At 49.1% G+C, this 24,457-nt stretch overlaps 1 protein-coding gene across 1 annotated transcript in view; it reads left to right on the plus strand.

Moving 5' to 3' along the window:
• The first annotated feature begins 16,738 nt into the window (after positions 1-16,738).
• Positions 16,739-24,457, plus strand: part of MARVELD2 (MARVEL domain containing 2) — a 64,360-nt gene continuing 56,641 nt past the window's right edge. Inside the window, exon 1 of the mRNA XM_068248122.1 lies at positions 16,739-16,845. The gene's annotated coding sequence lies outside the window, so the exon portion shown is untranslated. The remainder of the gene's footprint in view (positions 16,846-24,457) is intronic.

Here is a 24,457-nt window from a genome sequence, read left to right on the forward strand (position 1 = left end):
TACCTTTGATCTTAATCTTTGATTGTGCCCAGCAGCAGCGCGATCCGTCGGCCCCGCAGCAGTGAGATCCACAGCGCTTCCAAGCGGCATTGGAGCAGCCGCTGTAATGATTTGCAGTGCTGCCACTGTATGGCTGCCTCTTTCTTCATGCCCAGCATCAGCGCAGTCCCAGCTGACAGGCACATTTTCGGTCGCTTTAGCGGCAGAGTCCTCAGAGGCTTCTGTACTGCCCTGTTTACTGGTGCCCTCTCATGACCATGTGCGCCGCAGGTCATGAGAGGGCGCCAGTATGGAAGCCTCTGAGGACTCTGCAGCTAAAGCGACCGAAGATGTGCCTGTCAGCTGGGATTGCACTGATGATGGGCATGAAGAAAGAGGCACCCGTACACAGTGACAGCACTGCAAATCATTACAGCGGCTGCTCCAATGCCGCTTGGAAGCGTTGTGGATCTCACTGCTGCGAGGCCGACGGATCGCGCTGCTGCGGGGCACAATCAAAGATTAAGCTCAAAAGTAAAGCACTGCAGGTAATAACAGCGGCTTCTTCAGGACCACGTGGAAACACTATGGATTGGGCTGCTGCGGGGCATAATTTAAGATTAAAGGTAAAACACTGCGGGTAATTACAGCGGCTACTTAAGTATCGTGTGGAAACACTATGGATAGCGCTGCTGCTGCCTCCCCTCTGCTCACCTCAATAGAATGGAAACAAGTGCCAGGATAGGTAGGTTTGTGCTACATTCGGACTATAAGACACAGTAACTTTTTCTCCCCACTTTTGGGGGAGAAAAAGTGCATCTTATAGTCTGAAAAATACAGTAGCTGTGTGTAAAAATAACTACAGATGAGGTAAATTAACTACAGAGGAGGTAACTTAAGGAATGAAGAGGTAAGATAACTCTCTCACTGTGTGGAGGTAAGTTTTCTCTTGCCTTATTATCTCCAGCATCATCTTAGTGAATTGAGGCCAATATCGGCTATACAAACCCCCCTGATGAGCTATTTAGGAAAAGGAAAAGATTTCTCATGTGAAAGGGAGTATTGGCTACTAATTGGGATGAAGTTCAGTCCTTGGTCACAATTTGGCTTTGTTCACATCTAAAAATGAAGTAGTTGATGGCAGCTTTTTTTTTAGATTTATTTTTTTTATGCACGTGTTTTTTCTCCTCCTGACACTTAGCTGCGCGCTGTGATTTTTGTATAAAGCAATTTGTGGTCAGGAAGTGAACTCTTTGTCCTGGAAAATAAATACAATGTATTTATTCTTAAAAGCGTTGGGGAAATTGCTATACAAGGTGCTTTTTCAAGCGCTTTACGATTTCCCTATATCTTCTATTGAGCAAAACACTCAGAAAATGGTACAGGCAGCGCTTTGCTGACCAGACCAGAAACGAACCACTCAGATGTGAACTCTCTCATAGGGAATCATTGCACAAGCTTTTAAGGGCGATTTTTCAAAATCGTCGGCACTTGAAAAAAGGGCAAAAACGCCCCTAGGTGTGAACGAGCCTTTCCTCTAACACTTTTTTTTCAAAAGAGTCACTCAAAACATTTATCAGGGATCAGTTTGCTGATGGGCTGCTCGACTGTGAACCAAGTAGCATGATCCTGTCTATGGAAGGAGTGGGGAATGAGCAAATAGACTGTGAGCCAAGTAGCATGGGGCCTGTCTATGGAAGGAGGAGTGGGGAATGAGCAAATAGTACCCTGCTTTGTGGGAGAGATTCAGCGATCTGTCCCATCTTATCGATGAAGTGGAAGCTAGCAATATTAGCAACACCTCTACACATTTTACATTTTCAACCAATATGATCAGGATCAATAATTTCAGATAAGAAAATCTAAAATGTATACATAGCTTTATACAAACCATGTCTAACAAATCATACAGTAATGTCAAGAAATATAGAGTGAATTGTGGCCTTGTGAGCTTACAGTCTATATAAACAGTCTCCCAACCTTGTGCTCAAAGCCCACCACCAGTGCATGATTTGCAGGAAACCGCAATCATTCAGGCTAGAGCACATTAGGCAGTGCAGAAAACCATGCGTTTTCAGCATTTTGTGTTTGTGTGGTTTTTTTTTTTATTTATTTTACTTGTTTCAATGGAGTAAAATGCAGTATCATATATTTAATAAGAAACTCATGTAAAAACAGTCCTCTGTGTCTCCATTGATATACATATGTGAGTTTTACATGGTGTTTTTTGAAAAATATGGAGCAAGTTGTGCGTTTTCAAAATGCATGCATTTGCTGCAATGCTAGCGATTATGCACAGTGCCCTGCTAGTTCCAGGGGTGGGATAATCAGTGTGTCAGCAGAGCTGGTTAACACCCTCTAAATTTACATAAAACATGCACTGTAATGCTGGGAATACACGGGTCGGTTCTGAGCCATTAAGATGACTCGATAGATAATTTCCGACATGTCCGATCTCCCGCCCGATCGTTTCGCCACTCGATTCCGGATTGAAGTGAATGGAAAAAGATGAGAAAACGAGCGGAAGATAAGAGAATTGACTGCGGAATCGAGTAGCGAAACGATTCCCAGCATAAGGGCCCATTCACACTGAGCGCTTTGTGATTGATTAGTGCTTTTTAAAAATCGCTTTCATTAAAATCGTGGTAAAAATTGCCACTGTTTCGCAATCACATATGTGAAAATTTTGGCGATTTTTACTGCGATTTTAATGAAAGTGGGAGCGATTTTTAAAAAGCGCTTCTATTGTGAATGGGCCCTAAGTGGGCTTTGAGGACGGGCCCATATGCAATTAACTTTTTCTCCTGAGGTATCTCCTGGGAGATACTTTTCATATTTTCTTTAAAATAACTTTTTAGCATTGTACAGTTGAAAAACTACCTTAAACTTGGCGAAAAAGTATTATCAAAATTATTTCAAGTATTTTCTTGCTTTTGCTGGTGGCTTAAAGTGTACCAGAGCTCAGGATTTATATATACAGTGGGTTACAAAAGTATTTGGCCCCCTTGAAGTTTTCCACATTTTGTCACATTACTGCCACAAACATGCATCAATTTTATTGGAATTCCACGTGAAAGACCAATACAAAGTGCTGTACACGTGAGAAGTGGAACGAAAATCGTACATCATTCCAAACATTTTTTTTACAAATAACTGCAAAGTGGTGTGTGCGTAATTATTCGGCCCCCTGACTCAATACTTTGTAGAACCACCTTTTGCTGCAATTACAGCTGCCAGTCTTTTAGGGTATGTTTCTACCAGCTTTGCTCAGCTAGAGACTGAACTCCTTGCCCACTCTTTGCAAAACAGTTCCAGCTCAGTCAGATTAGATGGACAGCGTTTGTGAACAGCAGTTTTCAGATCTTGCCACAGATTCTCGATTGGATTTAGATCTGGACTTTGACTGGGCCATTCTAACACATGGATATGTTTTGTTTTAAACCATTCCATTGTTGCCCTGGCTTTATGTTTAGGGTCATTGTCTTGCTGGAAGGGAACCTCCACCCCAGTCTCAAGTCTTTTGCAGTCTCCAAGAGGTTTTCTTCTACGTTTGCCCTGTATTTGGCTCCATCCATCTTCCCATCAACTCTGACTAGCTTCCCTGTCCCTGCTGAAGAGATGCACCCCCGAGCATGATGCTGCCACCACCATATTTGACAGTGGGGATGGTGTGTTCAGAGTGATGTGCAGTGTTAGTTTTCCGCCACACATAGCGTTTTGCATTTTGGCCAAAAAGTTCCATTTTGGTCTCATCTGACATGAGCACCTTCTTCCACATGGTTGCTGTCAGGGGTGCCTCTAGCCATTTCGTCACTCCAGGCCAGAAAACCTATGGCGCCTCCCCCAACCCCCCCTCCCCCATAAAAATAATCGTAATGCGGCAGTGTTTCACCAGCAAATACATGTACTGCGGAAGTGTTTCACCAGAAAATAATCGTATTGCAGCAGCGTTTCACCAGAATATAATCATAATGCAGCAATGTTTCACCAGAAAAATAATCATAATGCAGCAGCGTTTCATCAGAAATTACACTTATTGCAGCAGCTTTTCAACAGAAAATACACATAGGCAGGGCTCCACTTTCATGAGGCAAAAAGGGGGACAGAAGGAGGCACAGGGGGATTGAATAAGGCACACAGAGCGACATAAGAAGGGCCAGAAGAAGTCACAAAGGAGTACAGAAGGAGGCACAATGGGCAACAAAAGGAGGCACAATGGGGGACAGAATGAGACACAAAGGAGGACAGAAGGAGGCACAGGAGGACGGAAGGAGGTACACAAAGGGGCAGTGGGTGGTACAAGGGGACAGAAGAAGGCATGACGGCCAGAAGGAGGCACAACAAATGACATGAGGGCCAGAAGGAGGCACAGGGGGACTGAAGGAGGCACACAGGGGGACAGAAGGAGGCACAATGGGGGACAGATTGAGGCACAACGGGGGACAGATTGAGGCACAGGAGGAAAGAAAGACACAGGGGGACTAAAGGAGGCACACGGGAAAGGAGGAGGCACGATGGGTGACAGAAAAAAGCACAAGGGGCAGAAGGAGGCACAGGGAAACAGTAGGAGGCACAAAGGGAAACAGAAGCATGCACAAAGGGGAACAGAAGGATGCACAAAGGGGGACAGAAGGAGCTACAAAAGGGTGACAGAAGAAGGCAGAGGGGGATGTAAGGAGGCACAGGGAGACAGGAGGCAGAGGGGGACAGACAGAGCCACAGGGAGACAGAATAAGGCACAAAGGGGCACAGAAGGAGGCACAGGGGGACAGAGGAAGACACAGGGGACAGAGGTGGCACATGGGGACTGAAGAGGCACATGGTGACAGAAGGAGGCACATGAGTACAGAAGGAGGCAGAGTAGGACTGAAGGAGGAACAGGGGCGCAGAGATAGCACAAGGGGACAAAGAAAGGCACAAGGGGACATAAGGAGGCACAGGGGGGCAGAAGGAGGCACAGGGGGACAGAAGGAGGCACAGGTGGACAGAAGGAGGCACAGGTGGCACAGGGGGACTGAAAGAGGCACATGGAGGCAAAAAGGGAGACAGGAGGCATAAAAAGAGACAGAAGGACAAACAGGGGGTCAAACATGGCACAAGGGACTGAAGGAGGCACAAGGAGACAGAAGGAGGCACAAAAGGGACAGAAGGAGGCACAAAGGGGGGGGGGGAGGATGTACAAGGCACAGAGGAACACAGTGGCAGCTGCCAGCAACTTACGCTAAGCAGATGCAGCAGAAACAAGTAATAGAACACCCGTGGGGGTGGGGCTTAGTCAGGGGGTGTAGCTTCATGCAGGGGGCGTGGCTTAATCCAGCAACATGGCGCCCCCAGGACCAATGGCACTCCAGGCAATGGCCTGTACTGCCTATGCCTAGAGGCGCCCCTGGTTGCTGTGTCCCCCACATGGCTTGTGGCAAACTGCAAACGGGACTTCTTCTGCTTTCTGTTAACAATGCCTTTCTTCTTGCCACTCTTCCATAAAGGCCAACTTTGTAAAGTGCATGACTAATAGTTGTCCTATGGATAGAGTCACCCACCTGAGCTGTAGATCTCTGCAGCTCGTCCCGAGTCACCATGAGCCTCTTGACTGCATTTCTGATCAGCGCTTTCCTTGTTCGGCCTGTGAGTTTAGGTGTTTGGCCTTGTCTTGGTAGGTGTACAGTTATGCCATTCTCCTTCCATTTCTGAATGATCGCTTGAACAGTGCTCCGTGGGATGTTCAAGGCTTTGGAAATCTTTTTGTAGCCTAAGCCTGCTTTAAATTTCTCAATAACTTGATCCCTGACCTGTCTTGTGTGTTCTTTGGACTTCACGGTGTTGTTGCTCCCAATATTCTCTTAGACAACCTCTGAGGTCCTCACAGAGCAGCTGTATTTGTACTGACATTAGATTACACACAGGTGCACTCTATTTAGTCATTAGCACTCATCAGGCAATGTCTATAGGCAACTGACTGCACTCAGATCAAAGGGGGTCGAATAATTATGCACACACCACTTTGCAGTTATTTATTTGTAAAAAATGTTTGGAATCATGTATGATTTTCATTCCACTTCTCATGTGTACACCACTTTGTGTTGGTCTTTCATGTGGAATTCCAATAAAATTGATGCATGTTTGTGGCAGTAATATGACAAAATGTGGAAAACTTCAAGGGGGCTGAATACTTTTGCAACCCACTGTACCTGGGGCTTCCTCCAGCCCCATACCCTCCGATCGCTCCCACGCCACCGTGCTCAGTCTTCTACCGGGTCCCTGCACTTCCGTCAGTCGGACCCAGTGAGGCACAAGAGAAGCAGCTGCTGTAGAGATATGCAAAGAGCGCAGTTCTCCTGCATAGACTGGCTGCAACTGACGGAAGTGCTGCGGACGGTGGCGTGGGAGCGATCGGTGCGTATGGGGTTGGAGGAAGCCCCCAGGTATGTATAAATCTTTTTGGTTTCCTGAGCTCTGAGTCCCTTTAACTTTTTGCCAACCGCTCCACGTCAATTGGCGTGAATGTGGCAGCAGCCCCAGGACCACTCCACGCCAATTGGCATGAACAGTCTTCTTTGGGGCTGGCAGGAGAGTGCGAGCGCATCTCCGCTTGAAAGGTGGAGCTCCGCCTTCAGTATCCCAGTGGCGATCGCCGCTCAGAGACTGTTAAACGGTGAAACCGCTGTCTAATAGGGCTGTACAGCGATGTGTTCTAAGGCAGCGCTGTATTGGGGACAGCTGAGTGACACGGCTGTCCCATTGGGGGACACAGAGCTCTGTTGGTGGGGAGAAAAGGGGGGGGGGAGGAATCACTTGCGTGCTGAGTTGTGCGGCCCTGCAGTGAGCCCTTAAAGCTGCAGCCAATTTAGGAAAAATGGCCTGATCTTTAGGGGGGTTTAGTACCGCAGTCCTTTAAGTGGTTAGAAAGCATTTTATGAGAAGGGGTAAAAATATTACCTAGGAGAAAACTCTCGAGAAAAAGTGAATTGCATATGGGCCAGGGTGGGGGAACAGATGGAAGATGGATAGAATGCTAATGTCATTAGATAGCAGATAACACCTGGAGCAAATGTTCATGTAAAACAGGCCTGGGACTCACTAGGAGCACTTTTGCAGCGCTTGCCGATCAGCAAAGCGCTAAACCAATGGATCCCAATGGGGATTGTCCCACTAGCAGCAATCGCAAAACGCTGCTTGTTAAATGCTGGGAGCCATCGCATAAGTGGCTACAGTAGCCAAACTGCGATTGCTCGCATCACACGATTTGGCAATTCGCCGGCTCTTTGCAATTAACACACAGTGCATGTAGTGGGTTCCAGACTTAAGACAGGGGATTGCGTCATTAGCATTTTTCCTCATGATTTTAGATCTACTTTTTTCCACATGCACACGTTTGTGATTTTTTTTAGATGCTGCAGAGTGCATTGTATTTGGAAACACAACAAATCGTATGCAGGAAACCATTATCGCAGGACGATGGAGACTATGGAATTGCCGAAAAATGCTGTCAAGTGTGCTCTGTGTCAAAAGTTGGCTACACACAGGCCTCAATTCACAGAGCTTTATCAAACACTTTATCAAACATTTGATAATTTTCCTCGTGGGTAAAATCTAATTTTGAATTCACTAAGGTGTTATAGATTTATCGAATGTTTTATCGATGAAATGTTCAATAAATCTATAACACCTTAGTGAATTCAAAATTAGATTTTACCCATGAGGAAAATTATCAAACGTTTGATAAAGTGTTTGATAAAGCTCTGTGAATTGAGCGAGGCCACTATATGATAAAAATGGAAAACTTTTTTTTTTTTTTTTTTTTTTTTTTTTTACTGTTAAACCACTGTGAAGTGATGTAGAGGGAAAGGAAACCAGCTGATTCATGGGGCTTATGTGCATGATCCATGCGCTGAAATGCACATAGCATGCATTACTATGCGCTGCCCATAGACTATTATTAGTGTGCGCTGCGCATGCATATGCACTGAAATGCACTGCTGTACTGTGAATGTTAAAAGAAGTCTATGGACTTTCATGTTACCATGTTTATCGCACACTATGTGCAGTGCGTCAAAATTCACTGCACCTCACATTGTTTGAATGAGCCCAAAGGTTCTAGTCACAGTCAGTTATAACTGACTTGTGGTCGTGTCCATGTTTCCCTATGAGTCAGTTTACATTATACAGCAAACTCCTTAGTATCCTGAAAGCTTTTCTGAACAATTTTTATGAAAATTAAATGGTGTAAGCTAATTAAAAAAAATTAAAAATAGTGTGTGGCCACCTTTTGTCTGCACAAATTTGACATGTTCGATTTGGGAGGAAATAGGTTAAAATTACCTTTGTGAAAAAAAATGTAATGTCTCTTCAATAGAATTTTGCATATTTTGAAAAAATCTCCCAATTTTCACAGGGAAATCATATTCTAATTGGGTTGACTTTATCTAACACTGTAGCCTGCAAATTAATAGAAATGCAACTCCAGCATTTAGTAGGATACAGTGCACTTGTGTTACGCTGTTCATAACAGCATTGTTTTTTTTTTCGCAAACTACAAAGGAAAAAAGAGGTGTGTGCTCAGACCTGGTGTCTCCTGACATCCAGTATATATGTAACGGCAAGAACCCGAAGTTTGGCCACCTCGCGTTCTGGTTGGCCACTTCAGGTTCTGGCCGGCCTATGTGCGAAGTGGCTGCTGCGCTGCGGCCAGTGTTAGAAATGAAATGATTCCTGTTAAGATTAATGTATTTTCGAGCCGTCTCGCTACGGCCAAATGTATGAAAAGTTCGTTAATTTAATGAAATGAAGCCGGCGGAAAATGTAGCAGATGAAGCCGCCGACTTCAGCTCTCTCTCCTCCCCCCTGCCTCTCTCTCTCCTACTGGCAGCCGGCGGGGACATGCGTGTCCCTGAGAGTCGTTCGGCGCGGCAGGGAATCCTGCCGTTCCTGCAGAGCGGGTGCTGGCAGAAGCAATGTCTGCAGCCTCCCCGCTCTGCTTCCCTGGCACGACGAACGACTCTCGGGGACACGCGTGTCCCTGCCGCCTCATGTCTATTGACTACTTGAAATGGCATAGTGTTTGCATATTGCATCTGCTTGCCAGAATATGCAGGATCTAAAACTACCTCACTTCTGTATCATGCAGGAGTTATCCTACGCAAAATACTCCTCAGAGTGCTTTGTGGGGATGTCTATACTGCTCCCCATTTCCTGGGGGCATGTGGAGGCATGTGCAAATGCTATGCCATTTTAGTTAGTCAATAGACATGAGGCAGTCACTATATATGTCACGTGACATCTGGTCTGAGCACACCCCTTGTTTTTCTTCTTCCTTTCTTTGTTTGCAGTACATGTTGTTCCGTCTTCACGGACAGGGGGGGGGGGGGGGAGGAGGTTGCACATGGTCTATCCGGCAGTGACAGCACTTGGGGGGGGAACTGTCCGTACCCCCACTTACTGGTGTGTTAACTCCCAGGGCATGCATTTTGCACAATCTAGCCAGGGTGTGCTGTCTGTTTCTCTGCTCTGCTTGGGGGTGCCTGCATTGCTGCTCCCCACTAGAGTTGGGCCGAACGGTTCGCCTGCGAACGGTTCCATGCGAACTTCAGTGGTTCGCGTTCGCGTCCCGCAGGCGAACCTTTGCGGAAGTTCGGTTCGCCCCATAATGCACATGGAGGGTCAACTTTGACCCTCTACATCACAGTCAGCAGGCCCAGTGTAGCCAATTAGGCTACACTAGCCCCTGGAGCCCCACCCCCCCTTATATAAGGCAGGCAGCGGCGGCCATTACGGTCACTCGTGTGCTGCCTGCGTTAGTGAGAGTAGGGCGAGCTGCTGCAGACTGTCTCTCAGGGAAAGATTAGTTAGGCTTAACTTGTTCCTGTCTGGCTGCATACCTGTGCTGTGAACCCACCACTGCATACCTGTGCTGTGAACCCACCACTGCATACCTGTGCTGTGAACCCACCACTGCATACCTGTGCTGTGAACCCACCACTGCATACCTGTGCTGTGAACCCACCACTGCATACCTGTGCTGTGAACCCACCACTGCATACCTGTGCTGTGAACCCACCACTGCATACCTGTTCAGTGAACCTGCCACTGCATACCTGTTATGTTCAGTGGACCCGCCACTGTATACCTGTTCATTGAACCCACCACTGCATACCTGTGCTGTGAACCCACCACTGCATACCTGTTCTGTGAACCCACCACTGCATACCTGTGCTGTGAACCCACCACTGCATACCTGTTCAGTGAACCTGCCACTGCATACCTGTTCTGTTCAGTGGACCCGCCACTGTATACCTGTTCATTGAACCCACCACTGCATACCTGTGCTGTGAACCCACCACTGCATACCTGTTCTGTGAACCCACCACTGCATACCTGTGCTGTGAACCCACCACTGCATACCTGTTCAGTGAACCTGCCACTGCATACCTGTTCTGTTTAGTGGACCCGCCACTGTATACCTGTTCATTGAACCCACCACTGCATACCTGTGCTGTGAACCCACCACTGCATACCTGTTCTGTGAACCCACCACTGCAAACCTGTTCAGTGAACCCGCCACTGCATACCTGTTCTGTTCAGTGGACCCGCCACTGTATACCTGTTCAGTGAACCCGCCACTGCATACCTGTTCTGTTCAGTGGACCCGCCACTGTATACCTGTTCAGTGAACCCGCCACTGCATACCTGTTGTGTTCAGTGAACCTGCCACTGCATACCTGTTCTGTGAACCTGCCACTGTATACCTGTTCTGTTTAGTGAACCCGCCACTGCATACCTGTTCTGTTCAGTGGACCCGCCACTGTATACCTGTTCAGTGAACCCGCCACTGCATACCTGTTGTGTTCAGTGAACCTGCCACTGCATACCTGTTCTGTGAACCCGCCACTGTATACCTGTTCTGTTTAGTGAACCCGCCACTGTATACCTGTTCTGTTTAGTGAACCCGCCACTGCATACCTGTTCTGTTCAGTGGACCCGCCACTGTATACCTGTTCAGTGAACCCGCCACTGCATACCTGTTCTGTTCAGTGGACCCGCCACTGTATACCTGTTCAGTGAACCCGCCACTGCATACCTGTTGTGTTCAGTGAACCTGCCACTGCATACCTGTTCTGTGAACCCGCCACTGCATACCTGTTCTGTTTAGTGAACCCGCCACGGTATACCTGTTCTGTTTAGTGAACCCGCCACTGCATACCTGTTCTGTTCAGTGGACCCGCCACTATATACCTGTTCAGTGAACCCGCCACTGCATACCTGTTGTGTTCAGTGAACCTGCCACTGCATACCTGTTCTGTGAACCCGCCACTGTATACCTGTTCTGTTTAGTGAACCCGCCACTGTATACCTGTTCTGTTTAGTGAACCCGCCACTGTATACCTGTTCAGTGAACCCGCCACTGCATACCTGTTGTGTTCAGTGAACCTGCCACTGCATACCTGTTGTGTTCAGTGAACCTGCCACTGCATACCTGTTCTGTGAACCCGCCACTGTATACCTGTTCTGTTCAGTGAACCCACCGCATCAGTGCGCATACCTGTGCAGTTAAGTGAACCCACCTACCTACGTGAGTGCACGCAGTGTGATATACCACTCCGTGCATACCCGATATGGACAAAACAGGTAGAGGAAGAGGTAGTGCCAGAGCCAGAGGAAGGCCACCCGGCAGGTCTGCGCGAGGTCGTGTAAATGTAATTTCGTGTGGACCTGGCCCACAGTACAGTGCTCGGAAGAAGGCACGTCCCATCACCTCCCAAGATTGTCAGGACGTGGTTGAGTATTTAGCGACACAGAACACCTCATCTTGCTCAGCCACCAGCGCTACTACTAGCACCACTTCCGCTGCATTTGACACTTCGCAAGAATTATTTAGTGGTGAAATCACTGATGCACAGCCATTGTTGTTACAGCCAGATGAATTTTCACCAGCTCATATGTCTGAGTTACGCGGCAACACTATGGATGTAACGTGTCAGGAGGATGAAGGACCTACTGATGGTGCAAGTTTGGATTTGTCTGAAGCAAGCGAAGCTGGGCAGGATGACTACGATGATGACGGTAATAGGGATCCTCTGTATGTTCCCAATAGAGGAGATGAAGAGGGGGACAGTTCAGAGGGGGAGTCAGAGAGTAGTAGGAGGAGAGAAGTTGCTGAAAGAAGCTGGGGCAGCTCTTCGTCAGAAACAGCTGGTGGCAGAGTCCGGCACCATGTATCGCCACCTATGTACAGCCAGCCAACTTGCTCTTCAGCATCAGCTGCTGAGGTCCCCATAGTGCCCACATCCCAGGGTGGCTCAGCGGTGTGGAAATTTTTTAATGTGTGTGCCTCAGATCGGACCAAAGCCATCTGTTCGCTCTGCCAACAAAAATTGAGCCGTGGAAAGGGCAACACTCACGTAGGGACAAGTGCCTTACGAAGGCACCTGGAGAAAAGGCACAAACAGCAATGGGATGGCCACCTGAGCAAAAGCAGCAGCAGCACACAAAAGCAAAGCCACCCTCCTTCTCCTCTTCCTCCTCCATCAGGTGCATTATCTGCTTCTGCCGATTTCTCCCTTCCACCTTCACAGGCACCCTCCTCCACTCCGCCTCTGCCCTTGAGCGGTTCCTGCTCCTCTGCCCACAGCAGCAGTCAGGTGTCCGTGAAGGAAATGTTTGAGCGGAAGAAGCCAATTTGGGCCAGTCACCCCCTTGCCCGGCGTCTGACAGCTGGCGTGGCGGAACTGTTAGCTCGGCAGCTGTTACCATACCGGCTGGTGGACTCTGAGGCCTTCCGTAAATTTGTGGCCATCGGAACACCGCAGTGGAAGATGCCAGGCCGCACTTATTTTTCGAGAAAGGCCATACCCCAACTGCACCGTGAAGTTGAGAGGCAAGTGGTGTCATCTCTTGCGAAGAGCGTTGGGTCAAGGGTACACCTGACCACGGATGCCTGGTCTGCCAAGCACGGGCAGGGCCGCTACATTACCTACACAGCCCATTGGGTGAACCTGGTGGTGAACGATGGCAAGCAGGGCGCAGCTGACCAAATTGTGACACCTCCACGGCTTGCAGGCAGGCCTCCTGCCACCTCCTCTCCTCCTGCTACATGCTCTTCGCTGTCCTCCTCCTCCTTGGCTGAGTGGCAGTTCTCCTCTCCAGCTACACAGCCCCAGCTCCGCAGGGCCTATGCTGCATGCCAGGTAAGACGGTGTCACGCCATCTTAGACATGTCTTGTCTCAAAGCGGAGAGTCACACTGGAGCAGCTCTCCTGGCTGCTCTTAAGAAACAGGTGGATGAGTGGCTGACCCCGCACCACCTGGAGATAGGCAACGTGGTGTGCGACAACGGCAGTAATCTGCTTGCCGCTTTGCATATGGGGAAGCTGACACACATACCCTGCATGGCACATGTCATGAATCTAGTGGTTCAAAGATTTGTGGCAAAGTACCCTGGCTTAGCGAATGTCCTGAAGCAGGCCAGGAAGTTCTGTGGGCATTTGAGGCGGTCTTACACAGCCATGGCACGCTTTGCGGAAATTCAGCGCAAAAACAACATGCCGGTGAGACGCCTCATTTGCGATAGCCCGACTCGCTGGAACTCGACCCTGCTCATGTTCTCCCGCCTGCTAGAACAGAAGAAAGCCGTGACCCACTACCTCTACAACTACAGTAGAATGAAACAGTCTGGGAAGATGGGGATGTTCTGGCCCGACAACTGGACACTGATGGAAAATGCATGCAGGCTCATGCGGCCGTTTGAGGAGGTGACCAACCTGGTGAGCCGCAGTGAGGGCACCATCAGCGACTTAATTCCCTACGCTTACTTCTTGGAGCGTGCTGTGCGTAGAGTGGCGGATGAAGCTGTGAATGAGCGTGACCAGGAATCGTTACGGCAGGAACAGGCATGGGACCAATTTTCATCAGACCCAGCTGTTTCCTCAACACCTGCGGCAGCACAGAGGGGGGAGGAGGAGGAAGAAGAGAAGTCGTGTGCAGAAGACGAGTCAGACTCAGAGGATGATGAGCAAGGTGTTTCTTTGGGGGAGGAGGAGGAGGGGACAGCGGCAGGAGAACAACCTCAGCAGGCATCGCAAGGGGCTTGTGCTGCTCAACCTTCCCGTGGTATTGTTCGCGGCTGGGGGGAGGAGGTTGACTTACCTGACGTCACTGAGGAAGAGCAAGAGGAGATGGAGGGTACTGGATCCGACTTTGTGCAGATGTCGTCTTTTATGCTGTCCTGCCTGTTGAGGGACCCCCGTATAAAAAACCTCAAGGGGAATGAGCTGTACTGGGTGGCCACACTACTAGACCCTCGGTACAGGCACAAAGTGGCGGACCTGTTACCAACTCACCGGAAGTGGGAAAGGATGCAGCACATGCAGAACCAGCTGTCAACTATGCTTTACAATGCCTTTAAGGGTGATGTGACGGCACAACGCCAGCAAGGTACCACTGCCACTAATCCTCCTCCCGTGTCCACGCAGTCAAAGACAGGACGCTCCAGCGATCTCATGGTGATGTCGGACATGCGGACGTTCTTTAGTCCAACGCCTCGCCGTAGCCCTTCTGGATCCACCCTCCACCAACGCCTGGAACGGCAGGTAGCCGACTACCTGGCCTTAAGTGTGGATGTATACACTGCTGTGAACAGCGATGAGGAACCCTTGAACTACTGGGTGCGCAGGCTTGACCTGTGGCCAGAGCTGTCCCAATTTGCCATCCAACTTCTCTCCTGCCCTGCCGCAAGCGTCCTGTCAGAAAGGACCTTCAGCGCAGCTGGAGGCATTGTCACAGAGAAGAGAAGTCGCCTAAGTCACAAAAGTGTTAAGTACCTCACCTTTATCAAAATGAATGAGGCATGGATCCTGAAGGGCTGCTGCCCGCCCCAAGACTAAGTCAGTCCCCGCACACACAGCATCTCTGCCTGCACGCCGTGTGACTGGCTGCCTGGCCTGCCCCAAGAAGACTAAGTCGCTCCCAGTCCCTCCACACAGCATGTCTGCCTGCAGGCCGCTTGACTACCTTCTCCGCCACCACCAACAGGGTCCGGGACTCCAGGCGGATTGCTGAATTTTTTAGGCCGCTGTAATAATTTTTCTGGTGCGTGAACATGACTGCCTAATTTTTCTGGCTGCACTGCGGGCAGCTGCAACAACAAAAGAAAAGGCATGTACATGCGCCCATTCCCCTTCGTGATCATTACCTTGCCGTGGTGAAGGGGCTTGCGTATCACAATGAAGCAATGACCGGCGCCTAGATGAGTGTCTTGGGGGGCACACCCACGATAATAAGGTCGTTGCCTCATTGTGGTCAGACCAAATTTGATCAGCTGGACAGTCACTGTTCTGTCATTCAGCTACATCAGCCAGGCGACCATATGGGCTGTAAAGCCACCAAAACCTGCACTCTCGCCATGGTGCGCACCAGTCCAGCACGGCCGTCACTACACAAACAGCTGTTTGCGGTGAGTTACACGGTGAGTTTGGTGTGTCAGTGTGAAGCAGTACCTTAATTACACTACCTGATTGATGTATACACATGCAAGATGTTTGAAAGCACTTTAGGCCTGTCATTTAGCATTCAATGTGATTTCTGCCCTTAAAACGCTGCTTTGCGTCAAATCCAGATTTTTCCCCGGGACTTTTGGCATGTATCCCACTCCGCCATGCCCCCCTCCAGGTGTTAGACCCCTTGAAACATCTTTTCCATCACTTTTGTGGCCAGGATAATTATTTTTTTTTTCAAAGTTCGCATCCCCATTGAAGTCTATTGCGGTTCGCGAACTTTAACGCGAACCGAACCTTCCGCGGAAGTTCGCGAACCAGGTTCGCGAACCTAAAATCGGAGGTTCGGCCCAACTCTACTCCCCACTCCCTGGGGGCATGCGGAGGCTTACACGCAGTGCCCCAGTATTTTGTGTGGGCCAGCTCTTGCAGGATACAGCAGTGAAGTAGTTTTTGATGTTGCAAATTCTGGCATTTGCAAATGCTATGCCATTTTAATTAGTCAATAGACATGAGGCAGCCAGTATACTGTATAAGGCTGAGTACACATGTACGATAACGATTGTTTGAAAACGAACGATAACAACAATCGGACCGATAATCGTGCGTTCCAAATTTTCCAACGATCGTTTTTTTTGCACGATAACGACCGTTATCGTTCAATCCGACCGATCCAACCCGGCGGATTTTTTCGAAAGATAATCGTTCAATTGTTGCAGTGTGTACAAAGATCGTCCGATAATGATTATCTGTGGAGTAGTACGCATGTTCTTATTGCCTGTCATAACATCACTCCTGTTTGCACACGCATTTTTTTTTATCGTTCGTTGTTCAGTACTTTATACTTATATCGTTCACGTGTGTACACAATCATTCATTACGAACGATCTTTTCGGTCTAATTTGAATATCGTGTAAACGTCACGAATCGTTCGTAACGAACGATCTTTATCGGACGTGTATACGAACCTTAAGTCAGGTGACACCTGAGCACACACCCTTTTTTCTCTGTTTGCAGCATTATGTTTTCTCCTATTATCAGATGCTGTGCTTTACCCTGTTATTATGTTGTTATTGTTAGAGTTAAAGATATGCTGTTCCACTGAATCATGTCACGGCATCCATTTGAGATTGTTTTGTAATTGGTGGAAACTTGTGCAGTCTGTGCCAGCTACCTCTAATTGCTTCCTCCCTATTAAATGAACATCGTAGCATTAAAAGTGGGTGGGGCTGGCTGTGTTTCACGCACACTGCAAGTCAGTTTGAGGTTGAGTTGTGCCCATTCATGGTGTCTTATTCTACATTTGGAGTATACATCTACCAGAATTATGAGCTGACAACGGTACCCACCAGATCTGCCATCATGGGCTTCTCCTTCACAGGTATGAAAACTGACCTGTCCTGACTGACATCCCAGTGATCAGCAACTCTTCCTGGATCTGTTGCTTCTGTCTGTTACCCTGCTGTTTCCTTAGCATAAAAACTGACCTGAACACATCCACTGATCAGCCATTCACACTGTATCTGTTCCTCCTGCTTTATCCATGTTACATAGATTGCCACTACATCCTGTAGTTTATTCTGATCTTAAGTATAGAGTAGTTATCTGGCTGCTTATTTGCAGGGGTGCAGCTAAGGTTTTGGTGGCGGCCCTTAATTTGTGGCCCCCCTCCCCGCAGGGAGCGTTGCGCAAAGCGGGCCATGGCAAAAAATGGGCATGGCTTAAACACCGAAGAAAGCTTCTGTGAAAAAGTGAGCATGGCCATGATGTAGGTTGGGCCAAATACTAGCAAAATGCAGGTAGTCTCCCTCTGTCACCTCTGTTCCCCCTGTGCCTCTTTTGTCCTCTGTCACCTCTTATACCCCTCTATGTCAGTTCTTGTCACCCTGTCTTAGCCAGGTACAGGTGGTGCCCCCAGTATAGGTAGCCAGGTACAGGTGGTGCCCCCAGTATAGGTTATCCAGGTACAGGTTCCCTCAGTAAAGGTTAGCCAGGTAGTGTTAATGCCCCAGTATAGGTAGCCAGGTACAGGTGGTGCCCCAGTACAGGTAGCCAGGTACAGGTGGTGCCCCCAGTATAGTGAGCTGTAGATGCCCAGTATAGGTAGCGAGCTATAGGTGCCCCAGTATAGGTTATCCAGGTACAGGTTCCCCCAGTATAGGTTAGCCAGGTAGTGTTGGTGCCCCAGTATATGTAGCCAGGTACAGGTGGTGCCCCAGTATAGGTTAGCCAGGTACAGGTGGTGCCCCCAGTACCGGTAGCAGGGTACAGGTGGTGCCCCCAGTACCGGTAGCAGGGTACAGGTGGTGCCCCCAGTACCGGTAGCCGGGTACAAGTGGTGCCCCAGTATAGGTAGTCAGGTACAGGTGGTGCCCCCAGTATCGTTAGCCGGGTACAGCTGGTGCCCCAGTATAGGTAGCCAGGTACAGGTGGAGCCGCAGTGTAGGGTAGCCAGGTGCAGGCTGCCCCTAGAAACTTACATGCCAGCGTTCCATCAGCAACTCCTCTCACAGCGCTCTCCATTGCGTGGTTACTTCTGAGAGGCACCTCTGAGAGGCGCGGCTGGGTATCCATGGCGGCAAGATGCGCAGCCGGGCCGGCAACAAGAGAGAGCGGGGAGATGAGTCACCGCTGGAACGCTGGCATGCAAAGTCGCAGGCGTCGCACGGAGCACAGGGCAGGCTGCCAGCGGAAAAGTGAGACTCAAAGAGGGGGCATGCCTTGCTTGTATGCTGGCGGCACCCCTGCTTATTTGCAAAGATTGTACTCCATTGTGTTATATTGTGCACATTGCATAACACATTCATTATAATGTATGTAAACTGTAATGGCCACTAGAAATACAGGTCAATTCAAAGCTTGCATGTAGCGAGATACAATAACACAATCTGTTACAATGCAGAGAAGTGAATAGCCCCATATAATTGCGTGACCCTTTAATTGCAGCATTATCTTCCTATAGTCAGCCCCATCCTGTGCTCACTCGACCATCTCTCACCTCTCTTTATTAATCAGTTCAGTAGACTAATGCTGGGCATACACGGCTCGATGCCCCCTTATCAATCGAACCGCTGATGGCTCGATTGATAATATCCGACGTGTCCGATCACCGCGGGGATCGATTCCGCGCTCGATCCCCACAGGTGGACAATAGCGGCAAATCGAGCGGGAGATAAGAAGCGCCGGCGGGGACAAGTGGGAATCGATTCGGGTGCACGCGCTGAAGAGCGGGGACGCGACGGGAGTCGATCCGGCGGCTAATCGGCCCAGCATAAGCCTGGTACACACCATGCAATTTCCCGTCAGATAGGTTGAATACATAATTTCGAACTTGTATGGTTTGTACCAGGAGCCTTGTACGCACAAACAAGGACTGTCACCCTGCAGGGATCGGTAGTCAATCCCTCGGCAATAGTTTAGCGTCTGATGCTGAACAGATGCGTGTTCAGCCTGTAGGCAACTTTTTAGGATGGTTGGTGTAACAGCTGTTGCATTGATTGTGCTACAATATTGCTAAAGCCATCTGCTGGTGAATAGTGGAAAAGCCAGACTGTTTGTACAAGATTCCGTCTACAGTTCAAGGAGAACTGTAGAGAGAGGTGTATGGAGGCTGCCATATTTATTTCCATTTAAAGAGTAACTGTCAGGCTGCAAAAGCTAATTTAAACCTCTATTCTCCTGTGTTAAACAGTTTAGAAGGAAGCCAAAAAGGCAATACTGAAGTTAAAAATCTCTTTTACTTTGATTTTTGCTGAATAGCAAGCCTCTTTATTCCCAAGCTCCTAAGGAGGCCGGCAGGCCATATAACAGATACTGCAAAGCATGCTGGGGCTGCTTCTTCTCCCTACTGCACTCCCTTGGTCCTCCCCTTCATTTCCCTATCCCGCCCTAAGGCTGCTTTCACAGTGAGAAGTTACAGGCTCATGTTACAGCAGTTTGTATCTTGCAGCCCAGCTCACAGCACTGAAAAATCAATGTGCTGTTCACAGGGCACATGTTCGGTTAGAGTATACTGCAGGAGTTGCTATTGCTCCTAGCCACATGGCTAATTAATATTCACTGCACAGTAGTGTTGTCCGGATCATGAACCATTAAGATCTTTGATCCTGATTTTTTGTGTGAGTCGAATCATCAGGAAGCAGGGTAAGGGAGGATATGACATCACAATTGGCTTCATACAAGACAGTCAAACATGGAACCTGCCATGAGCTGTCCGGAGCATCATTCTCTGCAAACCCTATATAAAAATTCTGTGAAATCCAAACGTGGACAGTGAAATGCATATGTATTGTAAGTACAGCCAATATTTAGCTACTGATATATGTGTTTTTTTTTCTCTGAGATCCTCTACCCAACAGCTCCTCTTTAAAGGGAAGGTTCACGGTCAGTAAAAAAAAAAAAAAAAAAAATGCAAATCCACTTACCTGAGGCTTCCTCCAGCCCGTGGCAGGCAGGATGTGCCTGCGCAGTACAGCCCGGAGGACGTCTGAGGACGTCAGCGCACCCGCATGAGGCGCATTTTGGAGCACAGAAGAGCCCGACCTGGCAGCCGGCCTGGCCAGGTCGGGTGCGCCACCGGAGGAGACCGGGAGCCTGCGGAGCGGCGCCGAGGGCACGTCCTGCCTGCCACGGGCTGGAGGAAGCCCCAGGTAAGTGGATTTGCATTTTTATTTTTACTGACCGTGAACCTACCCTTTAAGCTATACCAGTTACCTGGCTATCCTGCTGATCCTCTGCCTCTAATACTTTCAGCCATAGACCCTGAACAAGCATGCAGCAGATCAGGTTTTCTGACAATTTTGACAGATATGACAAGATTAGCTGCATGCTTGTTTCTGGTGTGATTTAATCACTACTTCAGCCAAATAGATCAGCAGGGCTGCCAGGCAACTAGTATTGCTTGAAAGGAAATACATATGGCAGCCTCCATATACCTCTCACTACAGTTCTCCTTTCAAGTTACCAAGGAGTAAGTAGCAGGTTGGTTGGCTCATGTCTGCAGATGATGGCCACCTGCTGGTGGAGAATATAATTACAGGTGCAAAATACCACCAACACACTGGGTGGCCAGGGCTTTATAACACTTATTCAGGGGCGTAGGAATAGGCCCTGCAGCCCCTGCGCCCGCGGGGGGGCCCGGCCCCCCCCTGGGGCCCGCTTGGGGCCGTTTTGTGGGTGCTGGAGGGGTGGCAGCATGAGGGGAAAGCCTTGCCCACAGTCGGCGGGGAGAGGGGTAGTTTCCCCCTCTCCCTCACCTCGGGGCTCTCCCCTCTGTGCTCCCCTCCAGCTCGTAAGTGTCTGTGGGGCTGTGGTGGGCAGCGAGCGGCGGGCAGATACATACCTGCTTCCGTGCGTTCCATCGGAGACTTCTCCCTCTAGCGGCTGACGTCACTTCCGGAAGTGACGTCAGCCGCTAGAGGGAGAAGTCTCCAATGGAACGCACGGAAGCAGGTATGTATCTGCCCGCCGCTCGCTGCCCACCACAGCCCCACATTACTGCTGCCCTCATTACGATTTTCAGGTGTCTGCTGCCCTCATTACGATTTTCAGGTGTCTGCTGCCCACATTACGATTTTCAGGTGTCTGCTGCCCTCATTACGATTTTCTGGTGTCTGCTGCCCTCATTACGATTTTCAGGTGTCTGCTGCCCACATTACGATTTTCAGGTGTCTGCTGCCCTCATTACGATTTTCAGGTGTCTGCTGCCCACATTACGATTTTCAGGTGTCTGCTGCCCACATTACGATTTTCAGGTGTCTGCTGCCCACATTACGATTTTCAGGTGTCTGCTGCCCTCATTACGATTTTCAGGTGTCTGCTGCCCTCATTACGATTTTCTGGTGTCTGCTGCCCACATTGCGATTTTCTGGTGTCTGCTGCCCTCATTACGATTTTCTGGTGTCTGCTGCCCTCATTACGATTTTCAGGTGTCTGCTGCCCTCATTACGATTTTCTGGTGTCTGCTGCCCTCATTACGATTTTCAGGTGTCTGCTGCCCACATTACGATTTTCAGGTGTCTGCTGCCCTCATTACGATTTTCAGGTGTCTGCTGCCCACATTACGATTTTCAGGTGTCTGCTGCCCACATTGCGATTTTCTGGTGTCTGCTGCCCTCATTACGATTTTCAGGTGTCTGCTGCCCTCATTACGATTTTCAGGTGTCTGCTGCCCACATTGTGATTTTCAGGTGTCTGCTGCCCACATTACGATTTTCTGGTGTCTGCTGCCCTCATTACGATTTTCTGGTGTCTGCTGCCCTCATTACGATTTTCTGGTGTCTGCTGCCCACATTACGATTTTCAGGTGTCTGCTGCCCACATTACGATTTTCAGGTGTCTGCTGCCCTCATTACGATTTTCAGGTGTCTGCTGCCCTCATTACGATTTTCAGGTGTCTGCTGCCCACATTGTGATTTTCAGGTGTCTGCTGCCCACATTACGATTTTCTGGTGTCTGCTGCCCTCATTACGATTTTCTGGTGTCTGCTGCCCTCATTATGATTTTCTGGTGTCTGCTGCCCACATTACGATTTTCAGGTGTCTGCTGCCCACATTACGATTTTCAGGTGTCTGCTGCCCTCATTACGATTTTCAGGTGTCTGCTGCCCTCATTACGATTTTCAGGTGTCTGCTGCCCACATTACGATTTTCAGGTGTCTGCTGCCCACATTGCGATTTTCAGGTGTCTGCTGCCCACATTGCGATTTTCAGGTGTCTGCTGCCCACATTGCGATTTTCTGGTGTCTGCTGCCCACATTACGATTTTCTGGTGTATGCTGCCCACATTAGGATTTTCTGGTGACTGCTGCCCACATTGCGATTTTCTGGTGACTGCTGCCCACATTGCGATTTTCTGGTGACTGCTGCCCACATTGCGATTTTCTGGTGACTGCTGCCCACATTAGGATTTTCTGGTGTCTGCTGCCCACATTACGACATTCTGGTGACTGACTGCTGCCCACATTAGGATTTTCTGGTGACTGCTGCCCACATTACGATATTCTGGTGACTGCTGCCCACATTAGGATTTTCTGGTGACTGATGCCCACATTGCAATTTTCTGGTGACTGCTGCCCAGATGGCGATTTTCTGGTGACTGCTGCCCACATTGCGATTTTCTGGCCCACATTACGATTTTCTGGTGAACACTGCCCACGTTACGATTGTCTGGTGAATGCTGTCCACGTTACGATTTTCTGGTGAACGCTGCCCACATTACGATTTTCTGGCCCACATTACGATTTTCTGGTGAACACTGCCCAAGTTACGATTGTCTGGTGAATGCTGCCCACGTTACAATTTTCTGGTGACTGCTGCTCACGTTACTATTTTCTGGTGACTGGTGCCCACATTACGATTTTCTGGTGAACTCTGCCCACATTATGATTTTCTAAAGGCCCACATTACGATTTTCTGGTGAACTCTGCCCACATTACGATTTTCTGGCCCACATTACGATTGTCTGGTAAAATGCTGCCCACTTTACAATTAATTTACAGTGAAACGCTGCCCCATTACGATTATTTGGCACCTATGGGGGGGGCCCCATCCAAATATTCGCAGGGGGGCCCAGTGATTTCTAGTTACGCCCCTGCACTTATTGGTAATTTGCCATCTGCAGGGGTTTTGAACGTGGCATTTTTGGGAAAGGTACCCTCTTCAGGCTCCGCTAGCTACTTTTTCAGCCTGGTCTATAAGTTCTGCCTCATTTGGAATTAAATCTGAAAACACCTGTGCAGAGCTAATGTATATATAAAATAATTTTATATCAAAAGTGAATATTTTACTTAAATGGAAATTCCATTTCTTTTTTGTAAACACGCTATAAAACTAGGCCTGTGTGGGAGGCCTTCAAGGCTTGTGTGTGGAGAGCTCCTTCATGTCTAATACTGGCAGGCTCGGACTGGACCACCATAGTACAGTTTTTTTCCCTTGGTGGGCCCCGAGCCTCCCCCCCCCCTCCCTCCCTCACATAGGGCCCCCCTTTCCGTGCTCCCCCCTCCAGAATTGCAGCCAGTCAGGCTGCGGCAGCAGCGGGGAACGGCTTACCGAGAGCGATAGCTCTGCGTGCCACTGCTGGTCTGGTCTTTTTGCATGACACTGTCCAATCACGCTCTCACTGTACTTCCTGGGAGAGCATGATTGGACAGTGCAGTGCAGAAGACCAGACCAGCAGCGGCACGCAGAGCTCTCTGATTCTCGGTAAGTGATTCCCGCTCGCTGGCACACTGGCTGGCTGCAATTTTGGAGGGAAGAGCATGGAAGGAGGGGGGGGGGGGGGGGGGGGGCAGGTGAGGGGGGAATCTAAAGCTTTCCTGGTGGGCCCTTAGTGTCCCAGTCCGACCCTGAATACTGGTATCCTGAAACGTAATGATACAGCCCTCATGGCTAAAAAAGGACTTTGAAAACACATCCTCAAGTGATTGGGGGGGGGGGATGAAGCAGATGAAGCAGATCAAATTGTCGGGTGCCGTGCCATCAGTGCAGAATGCCGCACTGCAACGTCTTAAGAAGGGGTCAGGAACCGTTTTGGCTGAGAGAGCCATAAACACCACATATTTTACAATGTAATTCCGTGAGAGCCATACAATATGTTTCAACCTGGGACAGTAGTGCTCACGTCCCTATTGGTGATGTGTATACAGTTGATCTGTCGGGCAGCGGAAGTGTCAGACATCTTCAGCTTCACTTGGGTTTCAGCAACATCAGCAATTTCCCGAGAGCCAGACAGGAGAAATACCGACTAACAGCTTGTACAATTAGCTAGCTGACTTGGGGGTTGATTCACTTTGTAGGACGAGATCCTCGCACTTTGGCCCAATATGCTGCCCAATCAAAGTGCGGGGATCTCATCCTACAAAGTCACTGGACTTGACAGGGTCCAGAGTGGGACAATTGAAACAGTCATTGTTCATTTTGGGGTAGCACGAGTAAGCTCCCGAGCCATAGGTTCCCTACCCCTGGTCTAAAGTGTGGAAGGAGCCACTCTGGAAA

The sequence above is a fragment of the Hyperolius riggenbachi genome, chromosome 1, assembly GCF_040937935.1.
Source record: "Hyperolius riggenbachi isolate aHypRig1 chromosome 1, aHypRig1.pri, whole genome shotgun sequence".
Lineage (NCBI taxonomy): Eukaryota > Metazoa > Chordata > Amphibia > Anura > Hyperoliidae > Hyperolius > Hyperolius riggenbachi.